The sequence below is a fragment of the Anser anser genome (genome assembly GCF_964211835.1).
Source record: "Anser anser genome assembly, chromosome: 7".
Classification (NCBI taxonomy): Eukaryota; Metazoa; Chordata; class Aves; order Anseriformes; family Anatidae; genus Anser; species Anser anser.
The window spans coordinates 24302081-24322756 of NC_139727.1; the positions used below are offsets into that span (position 1 = coordinate 24302081).

General features: G+C 39.8%; 1 protein-coding gene across 1 annotated transcript in view; it reads left to right on the top strand.

Moving 5' to 3' along the window:
- The window catches only part of LOC310902322 (uncharacterized protein), a gene marked incomplete at its 3' end in the record, with an annotated part of 38876 nt that overhangs the window by 15039 nt on the left and 3161 nt on the right, over positions 1–20676 (top strand). The window lies entirely within an intron of this gene.

The following is a 20676-nucleotide window of genomic DNA, read 5'->3' on the forward strand; positions in this document are numbered from 1 at the left end:
TTTCTTGTTTGTGAATGAAGAGCTCTGCTGCTCTGCTAAGAGTTTATTAGGAGGCTGTGTAAGCACAGGCCAAGGCATGGTGGGAGGTGACAATGACGCCTCCATTTTGGATTCGAGCTGCACAGAAGCAGTCTAAAAAACATCCTTGAAAGTGCTGGAGGGGGAAGACTTATGTTGACTGAAGTGTGGCACACAGGCCTGTACACTGTCTCTGTATGTATAATGAGAGCATTCACAGGACAGTAGGACTTCAGTTTCTTTGCTTGGACCCTTGGTGACTGAAATTCCTGCCTTTCGTGCCAGTACGTGACACTAAGCATCACACAGATGAAGCCTGAAGCACTAACTGGCAATGCAGACAAGGGTTTGGAAAGGTCCTGGTCTGTTCCTTGACGCCAGCTATTCAGGATGACCTTCCCTGGTCCTCTGCTTCTCCAGTCACACTCCTTCCTCTCCACCTTCCTTATCTCGTGGTCACTGCCAGCTCCCTCTCAAAGGCAGATGATACTTTTTCATCATTTGCTTACAGAAAGTGCTAGAAAACTGTGTTCTTCAAGACCAGCTAGTTGCAAGGTATTTTTTCTTTGAGCTACAAATAATTTCAGCCCCTAGCAACAGTAAGCAGGGCCCAGGATCCCCGATGGGCCCAAAGGGGCACATGGCTGGTGCTTACCAAACATCCTGTATGCACCCATTTTAAAACATGGGTGAGCAACTCTGGAGAAGTTTCATGAGCCTGTGCTACTGAAGTCTTTGTCCTTGGCGCTCCCCCCGTAGTGCTGCTGAGCCCTGTGGCTGCCCTACCTGCAGCATGCCCAACAGCTGGGATGCGTGCTCTCTATGTGCAGCCATTAAATGAGACTTAGACAATATTTTTATTCCACACTGATCCGTGCTTGATGCCTGCACACAAGGAGGTGCCCTGAGGCTTCGCTGCACGCATTTCTACTACTGTGGAGTAGCTGGCTGCATTGTTTGCTGCCATAAAACAGTTTGTTCCTGTTGGGCTGAAACATCTCTTTTGTCTTGCTTAGAAAACATTATGGAAGATTATGTAAGGTTATATGCTTGGCAAAAAAAAAAAAAAAAAACCAGTAGTGAGATACAGAGCTTTTCATGGACAGATCATTGCCCAAGTTAGTAAATACAGGCTGAAACCAGCAGCTCAGTGGCTGCTTGGTAACCCGAGGCCCGTTCATGGCCACAGCACGGTGCCCCAGTTTCCGGTTGCCAAGACAAGCAGAGAGGGTTGTGCAGAGCCAGGGCCGCTCTTTCCTCACCCGAGAAGAGATATGTCTGTACCGAGGCAAACTGATGGGGTTACCCGAGGTAGCAGAACAGTTTGCACTGTCAGTGATGGTCCTCTATCTGTGCTTTTTATAGAGGACTCGGGTTTCCAGTTATTTTGGTTCAGTGGCTCTCCTGTCATCAGCAGCTTAAAAATGTGGATTTGACTATCTGTCTGTCTTGCCTTTCAAATAGGGCTGCTAAAACAAGAGCACCAGAGAGGGGAAAAAAAATAATCTTTGTCTTACTGTGCATTGGACAGCACTTTGTGTCCTATCAACTCTCCTGACATTTGTAGGTGCACATGGGAGCAAAGGGAGAAATACAGTGCCAGGAGAGGCAAGGGTGATTATAGGCAGCCCTGTCAGGAAGGGCTGCACCTCAGCTGATTGAGTAACAAGGAAAAGAAAGTTGACCACATATACCAGTTCTTTCCCTTTTTCTGAAAATGCTGCATTTTAAATGTAAAAACCTAACTGCAACAAATTAACTGTAGTAAATGGTCTCTGTAATAAATTGTCACTGTAATTTCAGAAAACTTTCAAGGTATCTTCTTACAAATAGTTTCTAGTCTGCATTATCCCTAAGCAAGGTAGCACACAGGCTGGCTCTTTAGTGAGTTTCTTCCTTCACAGAGATTGCTCCATGACAAGCCTGCAATCGGGTTCAAGCTGTTCTACTCAAGGAGCAATCTACAGCATTAGCTCCTCTGTGAATGCTTGTAAATGTGGACAATCCTGCAGGTCTCACTGTTCTTCACCTGTCTGAACCAGCCAACTTCTTTCAATCAGCAGTTTTCAGAGCAGATAATAAGTGACTGTGGGTTTCTGTCAGCTGTCAGACAGACCAGGGTGTGCTTGGTCATTTGTTTGTTGGTTCTGGTCATTTTATGGCTGAGGAGAATAAAAGCGTTGCTTTTCTCAATCTGTGTCCCAAAGCTGAGTAATTAAACAAGTTTTTGTGGTTTTACTCTTTGGCTTTATTATTTTTAGGTTGCTGTTGCTGTGCTTCTCTGTTGTCCTCCCCCACAACTTCAGGAGGGAAGAAATGAGATATGTTGCGGGTATGGAAAGAGTTGAATGGCCTTTGGCATTTAATTGAAGCATTTTTAAGCAAAGATAAGCAACCATTTCCTGAGAGCAAAGTTAACTCACAGCCACATTTATAGAATAAAGTCCAGAGAGAAAAAAAAAATTATAAATCTCCATTTCACTTGCATAGTAATGTATCCCTTGAAAAACTGCTGCTGTTTGCAGGGTGGGAGAGTAATACTAGCTCAGTGCAATAATAGTATACAATTTAACAGGGAACTTTTTGATTTCATTTTGGACCCGAGACTAAAATCAATTACTAGTCCAAGGTAAAATACTGCGGTTTCTAGAAAACAGGAAATATCCATCTTTTTTTGGCTAGCACATATTTGGTTCCCACAGCATCACTCAACACATGTTAATGAAGCAGGGCTTTAATAAAAGCATATCTGATAGTACAGTCACAGTCCATCAGCTCAGCTGACAGTGCTGTCACATAAGGCTTAATGCCAGCCACTTCTTTTCTTGGATTGAGCTCTTATGTTCAATATTACCTCTCTGCTGCTAAGACTAATCTTTGTAAGTGTGTAGTATTTATGAGGTTGGGCGGCAGGTTTCTATGACCATCATTATGACGCAAATAATTATTCAGGTATGCATGAAAGCTATGGAAGTCCAAACCGAGTTGAACCTGTAGACCTTTAAAAACATAAAATTAGTGATTTGTTGGATGAAATACAGTCCACAGAAGCCTTATGTAGTCTTAACAGGAACTTATTTTCTTTACTTGCTTCTCAGAGCACTTCAATGTACTTTGTTTATTCCTTATGGCTGCAAATGTGGACCAAGAAAACTCTCCTCGGAAACTCCGTTATCATCTTAGGGATTTATTTAGCACTGGCACAGTCTGTATGAAGAATAAATAAGTTTTTCATCTTCTTAGGATTTTTATTACTCCTTTCCTTATAGCTCAAATCACAGAAAGTCTAGAAAAAATATTCCTTTGGCCACAAAGCTTCTCTTTATCCTGATTCTCTTTATCCTACTAAACTTTGGAAGAATTCTAAAGCATCTTTTATCGATATCAGTCAGGATGAAATTGCTGATGTTTTTTAATATGCTGATTTTGGAATGAGCTTTTAGTTTTGAAAAGAAAAAAAAAAGGTAAAAAAATAAAATGAACATAAACTGTTGGGGATGGGAATAGCAAGTTTCCAAAACTGTTTTACTTTTCCAGATATTTCATTATTAGACATTTGAAAACTCAGACTTTGACAGGACAATAAATCAGTTTCTTAATCATTTGCAATTTGTTTGTAGAAACCAGGCTGCCTTGCAGACTCGCATGGCAGAACATATCCATCCCCTAGAAAAAGGGTCAAGTGGCCTGCAGCCAAACTCACTGAGAAATTATGCAAAGATGGATGAATTTTACATTTTCCTACAGCAACTATATGAATAATCATTCTCACTGGGGTATGATGTAGGCCTAAATCTTCAAGCATTGGCAGGGGCTCTGGGATTGGTTCTTTTTAGGTCAATAGCAATAGTTCTTGCCAGTATCGGGTCAGAACCTTGTAAGGTTGTATTTAAATTCCTAAAAACTGGAGGCTTTGAACTGAAATGGAAGCTAGACATTGATGTAAAATGTTTAATCTTTTTAAGACTGATTAATGACATATTAGTTGATGGTAGACTTGCCATTTATTTGGAAATGTGTAGTTCAAGTCAAGTGCATTGTTTTCTGAAACAACTGACATAGAAAAGCAAGACAATATATCATAGGCTGCTTAAAAGTTTTGTGTAATGTGATTATATTAAATTCAGAATATTTCAAGGAAGACTCCCTTAAAAAGTTTTTATACAAAATGCTGTCTGTTGAAAGTGTAATTGCTTTGGTTGCATGTGGTAAGCAAGAAATTAAATAAAGGCAATTCCATGTTAGTTATAAATTGCTGGTACTTAGAGTAAAAAGGGAAAGGAAAATTGAAAGAAGAACATGACTGTACATATTTATTCTTGGAATAATCTAAACTTCCAGTGAAGGATTGACAAGAGTACAAAAAACAAAACACATATGTTTTATGGATGTTCATAAATAATTTTTTTTTTTAAATCTGCCTTATGAATATAGACCAGCTTTTGAGAATGTGAAGTCTGTCCTAGATGTTTGAAAGAAATGCAGTATTTCAGTATTTTTGGAAACAACTTTTCTTTTCTTTTTATTTGTAACCACACATCCAAAAAGGTTGAACCTTGAGATTCCGTGGCCAAACATTTCATAAATATAAATCATTTTTCTGAATATAAGTAATCAGTGTTTATTCTTTTCCTACTGGGCCAAGTGGAGGAAATACCTCTGTTGATCTTTAGTCTTTTCCAAAATAACAGTAAGTGAAGTTCTGCTTTGTATAATTTAGTTTGTTTGTGATTCTGTGTGACCAAACAAACGTTGGCTGTATAGACACTTCTGTCAGTTATGCGGGACAAATTTTGCTCTTTGCGGTCTTTCAAGCAAAAAGGTGATCTCTTTTACCCGACTATGAAAAATTCCTTGCAGCCCTGCAGGAACCATATGTTTTTTCAATATGATTACCATTCTCATAAGCCTTATGTTGCATGCTTATGAAAACCTTCAACCTGAATAAGCATTGCTGTATCTGATGGCAGCCCAGCTGACATCTGCAACATGTTCATGAAGAGTGTTTAGAAACCTTTGAATAATGCTCCTTTTTTATTCAGCCACCAAAGAGACACGATCCATTTCTGTATTTTAGGTTCTCGTACAAGGTACTTTTTGTCTGCTGTATCACAAGGGAAGAACAGTGCTTGAAAATTAATACAGTGACATTCTGTGTTGAGTTTTTCTTGGATTTGGTCTGTTGGGGGAAAAAGCTCCCCTATAGCATAGGCCTAAGGGATAAATGAACCCTTTCTCTCTTTCAGTTTTAATGAGACATCTAATCGCTCCAGCCTTAAAATAGGAGTTTCCTAGGATCTGACCTAGTTATTCTATCATTTTTTTTAGGATGCATAACATACGTGTGTGTGTGTATTTATATATACATATTTCCTCAGTTTCACAAGGGTCAGATTTCATGTAGAGATTAATTTCATTTCTAGATTTGATGGAAAGAATGAAGCCTCTCAAATCCAAGGGCTGTAACAGCATCAGTCTTGTTTCATTCTGCAACTGGAGGGGAAGTAGTTAGGATCTCTGAGTGTAGAAAGATCTGCGGCCTAAATAACATATTTGCAATAAATTGGTTTCCTTGGGTTATTCTTGGATGCTGCTTCTTGGAACACAGAGAGCTTACTGTCAAAATGTGCTTGCTCCACATACGCAATAATGCTTACAGAAAGTTTTGCAATCTTTAATATGTCTTTAATCAGTGAGAAAAATCTTGCATATTTCTCTGGAGAATTACAGTCATAGGATAACTGGAGCTGGAAGGAATCTCTGGAGGTCATCTGTTCCACTCTCCTCCTCAAAACAGGACTAGCTTCGAAGCGAGATCTGGCTGCTCAGGTTGCTTGTCTAGCTGAGCTCAGGTTGCTCGTCCAGCTGTCCTCCAAGGATGGAGAGTCCACAGCTTTTCTAGACAACCTCTGCAAGTGCTTAACCACTCCTGTAATATTTTTCCATTTATAACTGGAATTCCTTTGCTGCAACACCTGACTGCTGCCTCTTTTCCTTTCGCTGCATACCTTGGGGAAAGGTCTGGCTCCCTCTTCTTTACCATCCCTCTTTCAGTAGTGGAAGGCTGCACTCTGATCTGCTGTTACTCAGCCTTTTCTTCTGCAAGCTAAGGAAACTTGGCTCCCTCAGCCTCCCCTGGTGCAGCATGTTCCAGTCCCCTAACCCTCTTGGTGACCCTCCACTGGTTTCACCCCCATTAGTCCATGAGGGACTAATTTACCGAGGGACTCAAAACTAGGCACAATACTCCAGATGCAACCTCATAAGTACCCAATGGAGGGGAATAATCACTTCCCTTAGCCTTCATTTCAGGATTTCAAACAAGACTCATGGTGTTCTCTCAGGAGAACACAAGCAGAACTTTTTTGTTTGCTGTGGCAAAGACTCTGTACAGGTTGGTACATAGATATTTGTGCAATTTCTTCAGTGCTCTTTGGTTTGTTTAGAAAATAGCAGTTATCTGTATTTTGGCATACAATAAGTTACATTTTATTTGTGGTTTGGGGGACTTTTTTGGAAATCATTCTCTCATATATGATTTCAGTCATCTATGGAAAGAATGGAAGATGGAATGGAAACAGACTTGTAATTGTTCTCTCAGGCCTTTAATGTAGACCTTTTTCTAAACTTCTCGTAGACTTTTAACATCTGCCACCATTTCCAAATGACACCCGTTCACACATGTCTATAAAACTTTTGTTCAGTCCTTCCAAATGCTGATATACAAGCCATTTACGTTGCTTGCTGCAGCAATCATGGATAGGCCAACGCCACACTTCTTTGGAGGTTTTTTATCTGACACTATATTTTAAGATCCTTTTCATCTTTATTTCCCTTTGTGTTGCTGCTTCCATCTTCATATCCCTTCTCCTAATTCCCTTTGGTTTTGTTCCCTCTCATGCTTTCAATTTACATTTCACCTTCTCATCCCTTCTGGCTCCAAGTCTTTATTGAACTGGTTCACCACATTTCCACTTTCTCTCCCATAAACTTTTACCCAAAGCCTGTTAGCTTAGCAAAAGCCACTAAGATTTTCATTACTACTTTAACTCACCTCATTTAAGCATTCTGGGAACCTTTGAGTTTTCCTATCTGAAGCCCTTTCTGAACCACACTGCTCCTAAAGCACACCAACAAAAATTTGCTTCAGACCACTTAAGGTTGCTCAAATACTAATCTAACCCACACACATCCTTCCTGGTTATTTCTTTTAGCTACTTTGTGTTAACCTGGCAACTGGATGGACTTTGCTCGTTGAGCAAAACGCCATGCATTAAGTTCATCCAGCTTGCACTCTACTGCAAAAGCAGAGAGCTCACCTCAGTGATGCTGACATACATTTGCTAGTTCTACTTTAGGGTATAAGAAGCTATTTGGGCACTTTCCTCTGAAGGAGAAAGCACTGGGTATTTGAAGGTGAAAAGGAATTCTGTTTTTATTCACGTGTTAGTAAACAGGAAAAGAAAAAAAAAAACCTCTCAACTCGAGGTAGTTAGAAATTTTTCTTCGTTACAAAATCAGACTGTTCAGAAGAAAAAGTATTCATCAGACTGCTTCTACTAGGGAATCCATCCTCAAGAGTGAGAGAGGACACAGAATAATACTTGGTATGGGCATGGCATGGCAATCATGTCATTCTCCTGGGTTATAGAAAACCCATCCTAAAGTTTCCGATCCTTTTTACATATTCTTACATAAATGTATTTCTCTTCAGTATATTTGTATATGCAAAGTGGCATAGCTCTAACAGAGAGGCTGAGAGAGACCAATTCCAGAAGAGGCATTTTGCATTCTATGGGTAGAGCAAGAACAGGCTATCCCTCAGCCAGCAAGTGTCTAGCCACATAAACTGGCTGTTACGGGAGAGGAAGTTGTGAATCTGTCCTTTGGGAGCAAGGAAGGGAGTGGAAGCAAAATATTAAAAAATAAAGCTCAATAAATCTGTTTCCATCCACTCCAGAATGCTAACTTTTTTTAAACTCTGTCCCCCAAGAGAAAGGGAAAGTCACTCCATTTGTAGCTTCTTTCTCATGGTAGTCATAAAGATAGTGAGCATGACAGAAAATAAATTATAGCTCTCTATAAGAAGGGTAGCGTGGATGTATCAATTTTACTACTACCAGCATGCACTACACATTTGGTTTCTCCATAGCCATATTCATAATTCATACTGTCTGTATTTGACTATCCCATGAAGAAGGTGTTTAAGGAGAAACTTCTCTGCTAGTCATAACAGAGCAATGGTGAAAGCAGGATGGGGTGTTGGTCAATGGAATGTCTTTGTTTTAGAAAAGGCACCTTATCAGGGCCATTAGCTCCAAAATCAGGTTATGAATGCCCTGCAGATATACCAGAAAGTAAAATAGTATGCCTGGCCCTTTTTATGCAACACATCATAGGTACAGATAGAGGAAGAGAAGTGATGATTCATTATCTGTTCATCCAGAAACCAAGATGCTGATTCATATGCTACGTCCTAAAATTTCTCAAGTCTAAACATATTCTTGACTACTGAAAAATCTCTTTAAAAAGTGTTGTGCACAGGGGTGTGCCTGTGCCTTCTGTTACTGATCTCGTTCTAAATCAAAAGGTCTACATCATCGTTAGACTCATTGTTACGTAGTGTCTTTTCTAGTCTGCCTTACTTCTAGTCTCCTTTGTTATGTTTTACAGGTTATATAGATTAGTTTTGCACTTTTTCTTTTCAAATGGCATGTAGAACTTTAAAAATACATAATATGATCTATAGCATATTATAGTTTTGTAAACCACATTCCAGACTCTTGCTTGTGCCATTTATTATATTATTATTGTTAATGTTATAGCCATATACAAAAATGAAGGCAGACCAATTCCTTTTGTAGGTAAATATTTTTCTGTCTAACGCAGGGAACCTCCTGAACTCAAACTTTTTGCATTGGTTTGTTGCACAGCACAACCTTCTTTCTACCATTTTTATCAAAATAAGGTATTAATCTCTACGGTATTTCAAAGGTATAAAACTATTAGAGTTGGATACAATGCTGATTAAAAACAGCTAAGCCTAATGAAATTACAAATTTTCTGAAAAACTTGAAACATACTCCAGTGTAAGCACATCAAACCACTGTGAAGTGATGATTAACTTGTTACTTATTAGTATCAAAAGTCCCTGCCAGGATTCTCTGACATTTCTTTGACAGGTTCTCAGCTAAGTCAACAGAGAGAACTCCTGTTGCTTTCTTGGGTCCTCAACGTCCTCAGTTCTTAGGATCATTTCCTTTCTTTTTCCATCTGAATTTGAAAGACAGAGTAATTATTATAATTCTTAACATCTTTTTCCCTGAACAACCAATGTTACCACAGTCAGTGTGTAACCCTTACAACACAAGTAGTAAGAAGGGAAGAAGGGTGAAAATTTCCCCTGCAAACTCCTAATACCTTTTTCTACCCTTTTTTTTTTTTTTTTGGATGAGGCAAGAAGATACTTAGAAATCCATTCAGTGGGAAGTACTCTGAATTTTGAGACAAATCTTCTCTCACTGTGCATCATCCCCGTAGCCCCAGTAGTTTGCACAAATTTAATGAAGAACAAGGTTCCTTTGAATACATAGGTTTCTGTTCCCCAGTGCATTACAGTTCTTCTGTGCCAGTGTAACTCAATTGACTTGAATGGTGTTAAACAACACCAGCCTGTTGCAATGCTGAAAAGAAACACCTTAAAAAAAAAAAAAAAGCCTATGATAGTTTGAAGAACTGTCACCTAGTATTTATTTCATCATGTCTGTATTGTTTGTGGAAGAAAAAGTGGTTCCTTAGACCAAGTGAGCATCTACATTGCCTGTGGATTGATACTGGTAGTAAGTTTCACAGCTGAATTACAATGTTTTCATGCCTTATCAAAAGCACCACGGCAGTCAAGGTTCTGAAACATGGAACTAGAGGAAGATTTTCTAACAGGAAGAAGGAAAAGAGACTTAGAGATACACTACTGCATACACACCAACAACATACAGCCAAACTCCTGTAGAATTCTTTGAGCCACTGCTATGTTGTACAATATTTTAACTGTTGAGTCAGCATACCTTTAGCATGGTGAGACTACCGAAACGTATTGTAACTCCATTGCTGATACATAGCATCATACCTAAAACTCGTTTTCTTCCTTTTTAAGTTATATGAGCAGATGAGCTCAATTAGGCATTGAAACTTCATTCTTGCAGGTAATTGACTACTCATCCACCTTAAATTTGTCTTTGGTAGTCTGGCTTGGATGGCAGGTGGTAGAATGAATGATGCCAAAATTGTATGTAAGAATTTAGAGTGCGTAAGAGAGATGTAAGCGTACATTCTGAGAAAATGCTTCCTTTGCTTTTTTAATCTGAAAAATGGGGCACTTTTGAATAGGAATGTCTAGAATTATCTATTAAATTGGTTCTAACTTGGAATAGAGGCAAAGAGCAGGAGGAAATGGTGATGAAAAAAAGACGTGCCAGAGTAGGAGATATGTTGAGTCAGAGACTCCATATCTCAGAAGGCTGCATTCTGTCTTTGAGCAGTGTCCCAGAATGGCTGCTGATGTGGCACCTCACTATGGTGTCCTCCACTTTCCTCAGAAGGGAACTGGAAGAGAGCACCACCGGTTCACATTGGTCATTTTCTCCCGTCACATATTTTGTAATTTAAATGCAACAAGTGCCAAGAAAGAACTACAGAAAAATCTTTATTTAGACATGTTGTCTAAATATGGAGGAAAATTTTACATCTTCAGAAACTGTTTTCACTACAGCTCAGTGTTTTGTAGTGTCACTTGGCTTTACCCAAACATCACTACTCTGGCATAAATTCCCCCTTGAGTTGTTTTTAAAAAATGTAATTGTCCTTGAGCAGTGCTAAGCACAAGGATCCTAATTCAGAGGTGATGTTAGCTACTCCCCTTCCTTCACTCCATTGGCTTCACCTTGTGCCTGAAGTAATGTAACACAAATGTTGGGAAAAGGTGAGAGTTAAAATGGTGCGTGACATTTTAAGAGTAATATTTTCCTGCCATCCCATTCCTTCTTCTACTGCTCTTTTTTTTTGTCCCTGCAGTTAGAGGAGCTCTTCCAGTCCCCCAGCATGCCTAGCTGCTGTGTGTGCCAGCACAACAAATGCTCCTCAGTGGAGGAGCAACTCAGTACAACAGGGGATGCAGCCTGCCATCCCTGACCTGTTGATGTGAGGGGAAGGGTTCAGATTCATCCTTACTTCTTCTCACCTGTAGCTAACAGAGAGCCAAGAACTGATCAGTGATTCTTCCTAAATTATTTTAGGTCACGTCAAAGAGGTTTGCTACGACCACAGCAGGAGTTCAGATGAATTTTTTTGCCCTGAAAAAAAAATAAAAGTGGTCATGTTCTTGATTGCAGCTGAGAGGCAGCTTAAAAAGTTATCAGCCTGTCAGCTCCTAAGCAGTGCCTGACTGTAACTGTGCTATTAGACTCACCATATGCTAACATGTCACGTGCAAAAACAAGGTTTGCATGTCAATGGGTCTGCTGTGAGCAAGCTCCAATTCAGCAGCTCGAATGCACAGTTGTGAACATGTCTTTTAAAGTGAAGGGTCTAAATCAAACTCAGAAACAACTTTATAATGGGAGGGCATTATTTTCCTATAGATAAATGAGTGAAATGTAGTAAAACACAAATAATAAAGGAAAAGAACATACAAATAATGCCAGGTATGAGTCCCTGCAGGTCACTGTAGTCTTGCTTTGAGTTCATTGTGAATTTAGCCTCCAGTGTCAATACCAATTTCAAGTCTGTCTCTACTGTGGGGCCCCAGACACAGCACAACCTGCCTAACCTAAGCTGCAAGCATAAAAACCAGTTCCCCATCTCTCTTATTTTTCCTTGTAATCACTTGGCAGTTTAAATAGATGATGGAAAAATTGCTAGTTAGTAAACTGTTCAGAGATCCCTGAATTGAAAGGCAAGATGTGAAATGAATACCAGTTAAGAGATTATGGAAAGTCTTTCCCTTCACTGTGATCAAGACCAGGAAGAGGCATTATTGTCTTTTCACAAACATAGTTTGTTGTTGTTGTTGTTTTTCTTTTTACATAGTTTTTCCTATAAGAGAATCAACACAAATTTTCTTATTAAGCAGCCACAAAGTGCAGATAATTGTCACGCCTGTTAAAATATTCCCCCCTGCCTCTTGAAATGTTGTGTGTTGCTTTTTTTCTTTTTTTTTTCTTTTTTTAAATATTCACTGATTTTTGTTTTTCAAGACAGGGTGAATGTAGTTAACATTTATACTAATGTTTTCAACCACTAACTTAAGTGTTCCAGTGCTTAGCAAAACATCAAGATACGAAATAATTCTGCGCACAGTATTACCAAATATTTTCTTAACCATATTTCTAGGGCGGATGTTATCAAAACGAGCACCATATTAGCCTGAAAAATCAAGGTCTTTCACTGATTTTAAATTTCTGTTTGGAAATTTGTTGACACAATGCACATCGTGTCTGTGCTAGTTTCTCTTCGCACAACTTCTTTTTCTCTGAACAGTGGGCAGGAGGCAGGGTTTCCAAATGGCACAGACCGTGTTCCAAGATGTATCAGAGTGCCTGGCATCAGTAGTAAAAAAAGCAGCTGAATTTCCCAGTACTTACAATAACCACACCACATGTCTAGATGCTTTACATAACTCCTCCCAATATAGGCACAGAGGTGCTATATCAAGCTTTTACACAATGCAAGTTTGGAAGCTCTGTCTGGGGAGTATGAAGTCACCTAAGCCTTCGCATTTGTGTTGGGATCAGCTGGAGCAGAAACATGAGTTTAAAAGAGGACACTGGCACTTAGCCAAAAAAAAAAAAAAAATATATTAACTGGCAATAAATCCTCCCTCTAAAGTACTTGGACAAAGTTTAACTTAGACATTAAAAAAGTCAGTAACCAGGCAATTTCAAAATACAAACACAATCTTGGATTCCCTGGTTTTCAGTAAAGAAGAAATATATTTCTGAAGTGGTTCAGTAACTAAAGGATATATCTGGTTCTTTAGGCTTCTCTGTCCTACAGGTTGAGTTTCAGTTGTGTCCCAAGCTGACTTCTATGCATACAAACAGATCTCTAGCTTGAGATCATAACATGATGAGCTTGGCCTGTGTTGGAGCATAGTTTGGAGCGTGAGCATTTCTCATGCTCAAACAATAATAGTGAGTGAGGCCACAACTAGGCCGTAACTGCTTGGGTGGCTGTAGCATTCAGGCCTGTAGCAGGCCTGCTTTTACTGAACTCCTCTTTCATTCATGAGTTAACTCTTCTACTGTATAGACCGTATTGATACCTCTAGAGGTGAATTACCTCTATGTAACAAAAAAAGACAAAATAGCTGTCTATATGCTGTTTTGAAAGAGCTGGCGCAGCAGTGCCAGGCTCCCTCACAAGCTGCTTGCAGGCCGCAGCCTTGGTGGCCTCAGTGCTGTGAGGGACCAGCTCGCGCCACCCCTTTGCCTGGGCTTGCAAGTTTGCATCGTGCTGACAAGAGTGGCCCCAGGGCAGCCCTTCGTGCTTACTTTAGGTTTAGCTAGTATGGTTTCCCATAGCTTTCCTCAGCAATGCAAGTGGCATGAACACTTGTATAATTACTTCCTACCCTCTGTAAGGTGAACTTTTTTTTTCTGAGACCAGTTGCCCCTTCTGTGTCACCTGAGTAACTACCAAATAAGAATAGCTTAGAAAAGAATGATTCTATTCAGTTCCAAGCTTATTTTTATATAAACTATTTTGGCTATATTGGAGGGTTCCTAAAAGTTTCTGATGATTTCTTACTGTGATCATTCTCTCTTGGAGAAAATGATAGCGTGAGGCCCAGCATGTATCAGTTGTCCTGATAAGAAAAGTCTGCACTATGGTCACTCAAACATTTGATAAAGCAACCAGTCATCTTTCAGATCACTTAATCTAGCTCGAGAATGGTAAACACATAATCCTAATAGAATTATTGGATCTTATTTATAGTCAAAAATGCCTGAGCAGAAAAGAAAGTCACAAAGCATTTGTGTACCCTTCCATGTATGCTGCTATAATTTCCAGAGCTTTGCACCACTTTGAGTACACAGCTGATACTAGGGGCTTTGCTAGTTGTGTCAAACTACAACAAACTATAAAAATGTTTAGTCTGTCTGCAGTTAAAGATCCCTAGAAACCAGCATGTTTTCCATAGATTTTTTTTCAATGAATATAATGGGGTTTGGCTGAGAACAAATGCAAACAATGCCAACTTCTGTCACGTGCTTATCTGCTGCATAGGATTGTTGTTTACAAGCTAAGAGGGCCACAAAAATGGCTAGGTCTTATGTCCTTGTATGTACTGCAGGGCCTATTCTGATCCACACTGAAGAGTTTCCATACGTGGGCAGTGTCAAGAAAGCTTTGCTGCATCATCTATCCAGGCAACAACGAAAAGATCATTGTTGAGATTATTGAGATTTAGATAGGAAAATCTACCATGAGAAAGATATTTCACTATTACGTGCCTATAGAGCATTTATTTTGTGTGCATTGATAGCATTTCAGATGTCTTTAAGGTTTTAAGATCTTATTAGTCATGATCTCCACAACCAATATACTTTCTCACTCAGCTGTTCCTTTTCCTGTTTTGAAATTGTTTGGGTGATGAGGTAGACCTAGAAGGTAAAGTACTGGGCAAGTACGGAAGAGTGAGGTAGAAGACTCCTTCAGCCAGTACCTTGAGACCTCATGTTGAAGACCAAAGATCCTGGCCAGATGAAGCAAAGAACTGAGAAGGAAAGGGAGAAGGAAGACTATTCGCTCTCCTGGAGGGACTCCAGAGTGATGGAACCTGAGATATATTTAGTTTTATCCCCAAGTTACCTTGCTGTTGAACTGACATTCTGTGTAACTTAATCTTAACAGCAATGGTTGACATTTAAGTAGCTCTGTAAAATAAAAAGGGCCTATTTTGTATTTTTGTAGAAACATATTCAGTCACCTCTAAAATCCAAAATGGATAACTTTGAAATATATTTCCTGACTATCTAAAACAATTTAGGATTTAGAATTACATTGAAAAGGATTACATTTAGGATTACACTGAAAAGCGTTGTCATTTAAAGAGGAATTTATCAGGTGTTAGGCACTGGGTGTACTGGCCAAGTGCACAGAGGGTACATACCATGCAAAATAATCATAGTCTCAGGTGAAATACAAGCACTACTATTTACTATTTTTAGGCTGGGTTATTTCACTGTGTGACCATGATGTTGAGAGTGACCATAATGTAACATTTCAACAATCAAGTTCAGTACAAGAAAAAGTCAATGGTTTTCCAGAATGAATAGAAAAATGATTTTCCATGCATCAATAAAGATATAAATTACTGTGATAAGGCAATATATAAGGTTTTGAGATAACCTATCCAAAAGAAACTTCGCAGTTGCTATGAGGAATTACAGAAATAAATGAATCAAAAAAATAATCCTAGAACAAACTGTTCGAATAAAGGTGTCAAAATTTTCCCTCTCTTGCTAGAATCAAGAAAATCAAAAAATCCAGAAAAAGGTTGTATCTCTACCTAAATGAATAGTATGTTGCCATTTGTTTACATTACTTAACCGTGACAGGAAGCAACAATACATAATTTGCTAATATTATCCCATCCTTCAAATGTATAATATTGGCTATAAACAAAGACTACCAATATACATTAACTCTTCCTTCAATGAGGAAAACAATTTTAAAGTTGATTTAAGCATTTGTGTACGTGTGGCCCAAGTTGCCCAAGACATTTTACTTTTAAGATGTTTCATAGCTAGGTTTTGGTGGGCAGCTGAAAGAGGGGTATTCCATTTGTCTACATGACAATTCCATGAACCTGCATGTAAAATGTAATCCAAATGAAAAGAAAAAAAAATACAACATTTGAACAGTTAGAACTTTCGTAAGGTATCATCATTTGTAGCTGATATAAGAACTTCAGTGAATCAGTGAACTTCCTTGTGCTAAATACTCACTGAATCTTTGTATAGGAATATACTCTAGTGTAAAACCCAGCAAACCCTTTGCATTCCATCAGTGAAACTGTTGGAAGATTCTTCTCTTGTACATGCTTAACCAGGTTAGGCATACAAAAAAAAGAGACCTAAGCTTCAGAGTCTCAGAATTAAGCTAAATTTATGACTTGTATTTCAGTCTGTAAATTAGTTTGCTTTTAAGAAAATTCAAGCATAGAATTATTTGACCCATCCAGGTCAAAAAGTTCCTAGGTTTCATTAGGACCAATTGTAAACTACATTGAAGTTATAACCAGCTGTTGTGTTGCATTACTTTGCTTTGATCTGAGAGGTCTGATAAATAGATTCTGTCCTCAATTTACTCATGTGACAAACACATGAAATGGCAGTGAGGATTAGTCCCTTAAATACAGCGTTACTGCCCACTCGGCATTCATGTAGGAACACAAATACCTTTACTGGGTTATAGAATCATATGGCCTGGGTTGGAAGGGACCTCAAGGATCACCCAGTTCCACCGCCCCTGCCATAGGCAGGTATGCCACCCACTAGATCAGGTTGCTCAGGGCCTCATCTAACCTGGTCTTGAACACCTCCAGGATGGGGCATCCACAACCTCTCTAGGCAACCTGTTCTAGTGCTTCATCACCCTCTGAGTGAAAAAAATCCTTCTAAACTCTAATCTAAATCTCACCTCTTTTAGTTTAAAACCATTCCCCTTTGTCCTATCATTATCTATCCAAGTAAAGAGTCTTTCTCCATCCTTTTTATAAGGCCCCTTTAAGCATTGAAAGGCTGTGATGAGGTCACCCTGAAGCCTTCTCTTCTGTAGGCCGAACAGACCCAGCTCTCTCAGCCTGTCTTCATAGGTGCTCCAGCCCTCTGATCATCTTTGAGGCCCTCCACTGGACCAGCTCTAACAGCTCCATACCCTTCTTGTGCTGGGGGCCCCAGACCTGGACGCAGTGCTCCAAGTGGGGCCTCATGAGGGATGACTAGAGGAGGACAATCACCTCCCTCAACCTGTTGGCCATTCTTCTTTTAATGCAGCCCAGGATGCAGCTGGCCTTCGCTGCAGGGCTGGTCTCAATGAGTTCTTCTCCTAGTCTGTACTCACGTCTGGGATTGTCCTGGCCCAGGTGCATCACCCTGCATTTAGACTGGTTGGACCTCATTAGGTTTATGTGGGCCCACTTCTCAAGACTGCCAAGGTCCCTTTGGATGGCATCACTTCCTTCTATCCTATCAACCACACCAGTCAGCTTGCTGTCATCTGCAAATTTGCTGAGAGTGCACTCGATTCCATGTCTATGTTGGTGATGAAGATAATAAACAGTAACAGTCCAAGGACAGACCCCTGAGGTACACCACTTATCACCAGTCTCCATTTGGACATAGATCCATTGATCACCACTCTCTGGGTGCAACCTTCAAGCCAATTCCTTATCCACTGAATAGCCCACCCATCAAATCCATATCTCTCCAATTTGGAGACCAAGATGTCATGTGGGACCATGTCAAAGGCCTTGCAAAAGTCCAGGTAGATAACATTGATCGGTCTTCCTTTGTCAACTGATGCAGTCACTCCATCATAGAAGGCCACCACATTGGTCAGGCACGATTTACCCTTGGTGAAGCCATGCTGGCTGTCTTGGATCACCTCTTTGTCTTGCATATGCCTTGACATTGCTTCCAGGAGGATCTTTTCCATAATCTTGCCAGGCACAGAGGTGAGGCTCAGTGGTCTGTAGTTCCCTGGGTCCTCCTTTCTACCCTTTTTTAAAAAGGGGAGTGATGTTTCCCTTTTTCCAGTCACCAGGGACTTCACCTGATTGACAGGACTTTTCAAATATGATGGAGAGAGGTTTGGCAACTACATCTGCCAATTCCTTCAGGACCCTGGGATGCATGTCATCAGCCCCCATAGACTTGCACGTGTTTAGTTTCATCAGGTGATCTTGATCCTGCTCTTCACTTACAGTGGATGGGACTTTGCTCCCCCAGCGTCCATCTACAGGTTCAAGGAAATGAAAGACTTAGGAAGCCTGACTGGTAGTGAAGACTGAGGCAAAGAAGTTGTTGAGTACCTCAGCCTTCTCTATGTCTGTTGTTACCAGTTCACCCTTCTCATCCACCAGAGGGGGTACAATCTCCCTGGCCTTTCTTTCCTGAGCAATGGAAGAACAGAATCCCTTCCTGTTGTTCTTTGCATCCCTTACCAAGCTCAGTTCCATCCATGTCTTGGCTTTCCTTATTCCATCCCTGCACATACGGACCACATCCCTGTACTCTTCCCAGGCCATGTGTCTGTGTTTCCACTGCCTGTGCATTTCCTTCTTGTGACTCAGTTTGACCAGCAGGTCCTTGCTCAGCCATCCCAGCTGTCTGCCCTCCCTTCCTGCTTTTTTACACAGGGGGATGGAGAGTTCTTATGCTCTAAGGAAAACATCCTTAAAGAGTCTCCAGCTCTGCTCAGCTCCTTTGTCCCTAAGGACAGTGTTCTGGGGGATCTCAGCTACTACATCTTTAAATAGCTTGAAGTTTGCTCTTCGGAAGTTCAGGGTCTTGACTTTGCTCTTTGCCAGGCCTGTATTCCTCGAGATCACAAACTCAACCAAGGCATAGTCACTGCAGCCCAGACTGCCTCCAATCTTTACCTCTTTAACGAGCTCTTCCGTGTTGGTGAGAACCAGCTCAAGTAATGCTTCTCCTCCGGTTGGTTTGTCTGGTACCTGGACCAAAGTTATCCTCAGCGCACTCTAGGAATCTTCTGGATTGCTTACAGCCTCCTGTGTAGCTTTCCCAGCAGACATCCAGGTAGTTGAAGTCCCCCATCAGGATGAGAGCATGCAAGCACGAGACTTCTCGTAGTTGAAGCAAGAATTCCTCATACACAGGCTCCCCTTGATCTGGCGGCCTGTAGTAGACCCCAACCACAAGCTGTCGTGATGCAGATTTTAAACCTTGCATATAGGAATGTAAGAATTGTTTTAATGGATCAGAAAACTTTTTCCTCCAAGAATATCTGTTTACCCTTCTTGAGAAATTATTACTGGCTACAGTAAATAGTAAGTTGTTGGAAAAATCATCCCAAAGGAGAAGCTTCTAGTTGTCACGTGCTGGTTTAGCTCCATGATAAACAATGCTTAGCACACTAACTGTGTTCACTTCACATAGTCCTCCTGTTTGTTTTTTTTTTATGGCTTTTTTTTTTTTTTACTGACAATTTATGATCATTGGAGTTTGAGTCCCATAATCTTTTGAACTTACTTCCTAGTTACTGTCACTCAGTTATAATCTGCATAATATATACTTCACAGTCTTTTTTCATATCTGATTTTAATGACTGTAACCACATTCCTTCTTTTCATCACAATTCCTATTCTGAATCAGTGCCATGCCAAGTTTTCAGTAGAAACCTTCCATTAAAAATGTTGAAATTCATTGGATTTGATCATTATCACTTCATGATGAAACTACAGTTACTTCTTGAACCAAGTAACTGTGTTGCTTCAGCTTAAGTCAAGAATAGAATAGCTTTTTTTTTTTTTTTTTTTTTAAGATTATGGAACTAGCTGTTCCAAGAAGCCATCATTTGAATTCTTGAGAAATTGCTTCTCATAGATTTGTCCTGAAATAACATTTTGCCAATCTACGTGCAAGTAGTTGGAGCAGTACACTACCACTTTTTAAAGAATGATTAGACTTAGTTGCTTCTTTGCTTTTCTTCACACTGCATGCTCTGCATGGTATTTACATTACATACTATAGGCAATAAATTTAGGTATCCAAATTAAAGGTATAAGCTTCTTATATGATCAGTGGAAAGAGGTAAAGTGCTTCAAAGGGCAATTAAGAGCCCATCAGTTAGAATCCAGCCTGCCTTGTTAATTGCATAGAGAACCTGGGCACTTCTGTTAAATGCCAGGATAAATTGTGAAAATGTTTGAATGTGCCCAAAGCCTTTTTTTTTTTTTTTTCAGTTGGGACAGGAAATAAATATGAAACTCTGTTCAAATAATGTCACTTGACCTGCAATTTAAATGCATGGAAATTCTCTCATTACTTCTAGCTCCTCTGAATTTTTTCTCCCACTAAAATGAATTTTCCAAGAGAATTACTGTTTCCCATCTCAGTCATTTCTAGACAAATTCTAAGCAAAGATACTTAGGTATCCAACTTTATTTTTGCTTTTGGTTATCTTCAGAAAAGCTGAATATGGCATGGTTGGATAGACATTCTAGTTTGCCTGTATTTCCTTTTAGCTTTTTCCTATTATCATACCTCAGAGATATAAATGGATATGTTTTGCTAGCATCCCTAGTCAATGCCTATCTTTGGCTCTACTCCTCTACTGCTGCTTGTGGCTTTCTTCCTAACAACAAATAACAATTCTCCAGGCCTCTGCCATGTTCCCATGCTGGCAGTCCACGTACTTTGGTTTTGTACGTGCAGAGTCTGTGCTTTTATAAAAGCTCTCTGTCTTCCCAGACATGTTTGAGGCACTACAGAAAAACAAACAAAAGCTCCCTTTAAGCCCTCCATGTATGTGTCTGCCTAGTAGCCTCTGATGGGAAAATTGGAATAATTTTAAAGATGTCACAAGAATCCAATTCAGGATTAAAGGCTCTAAGGCTCTTTTTTTTTTTTT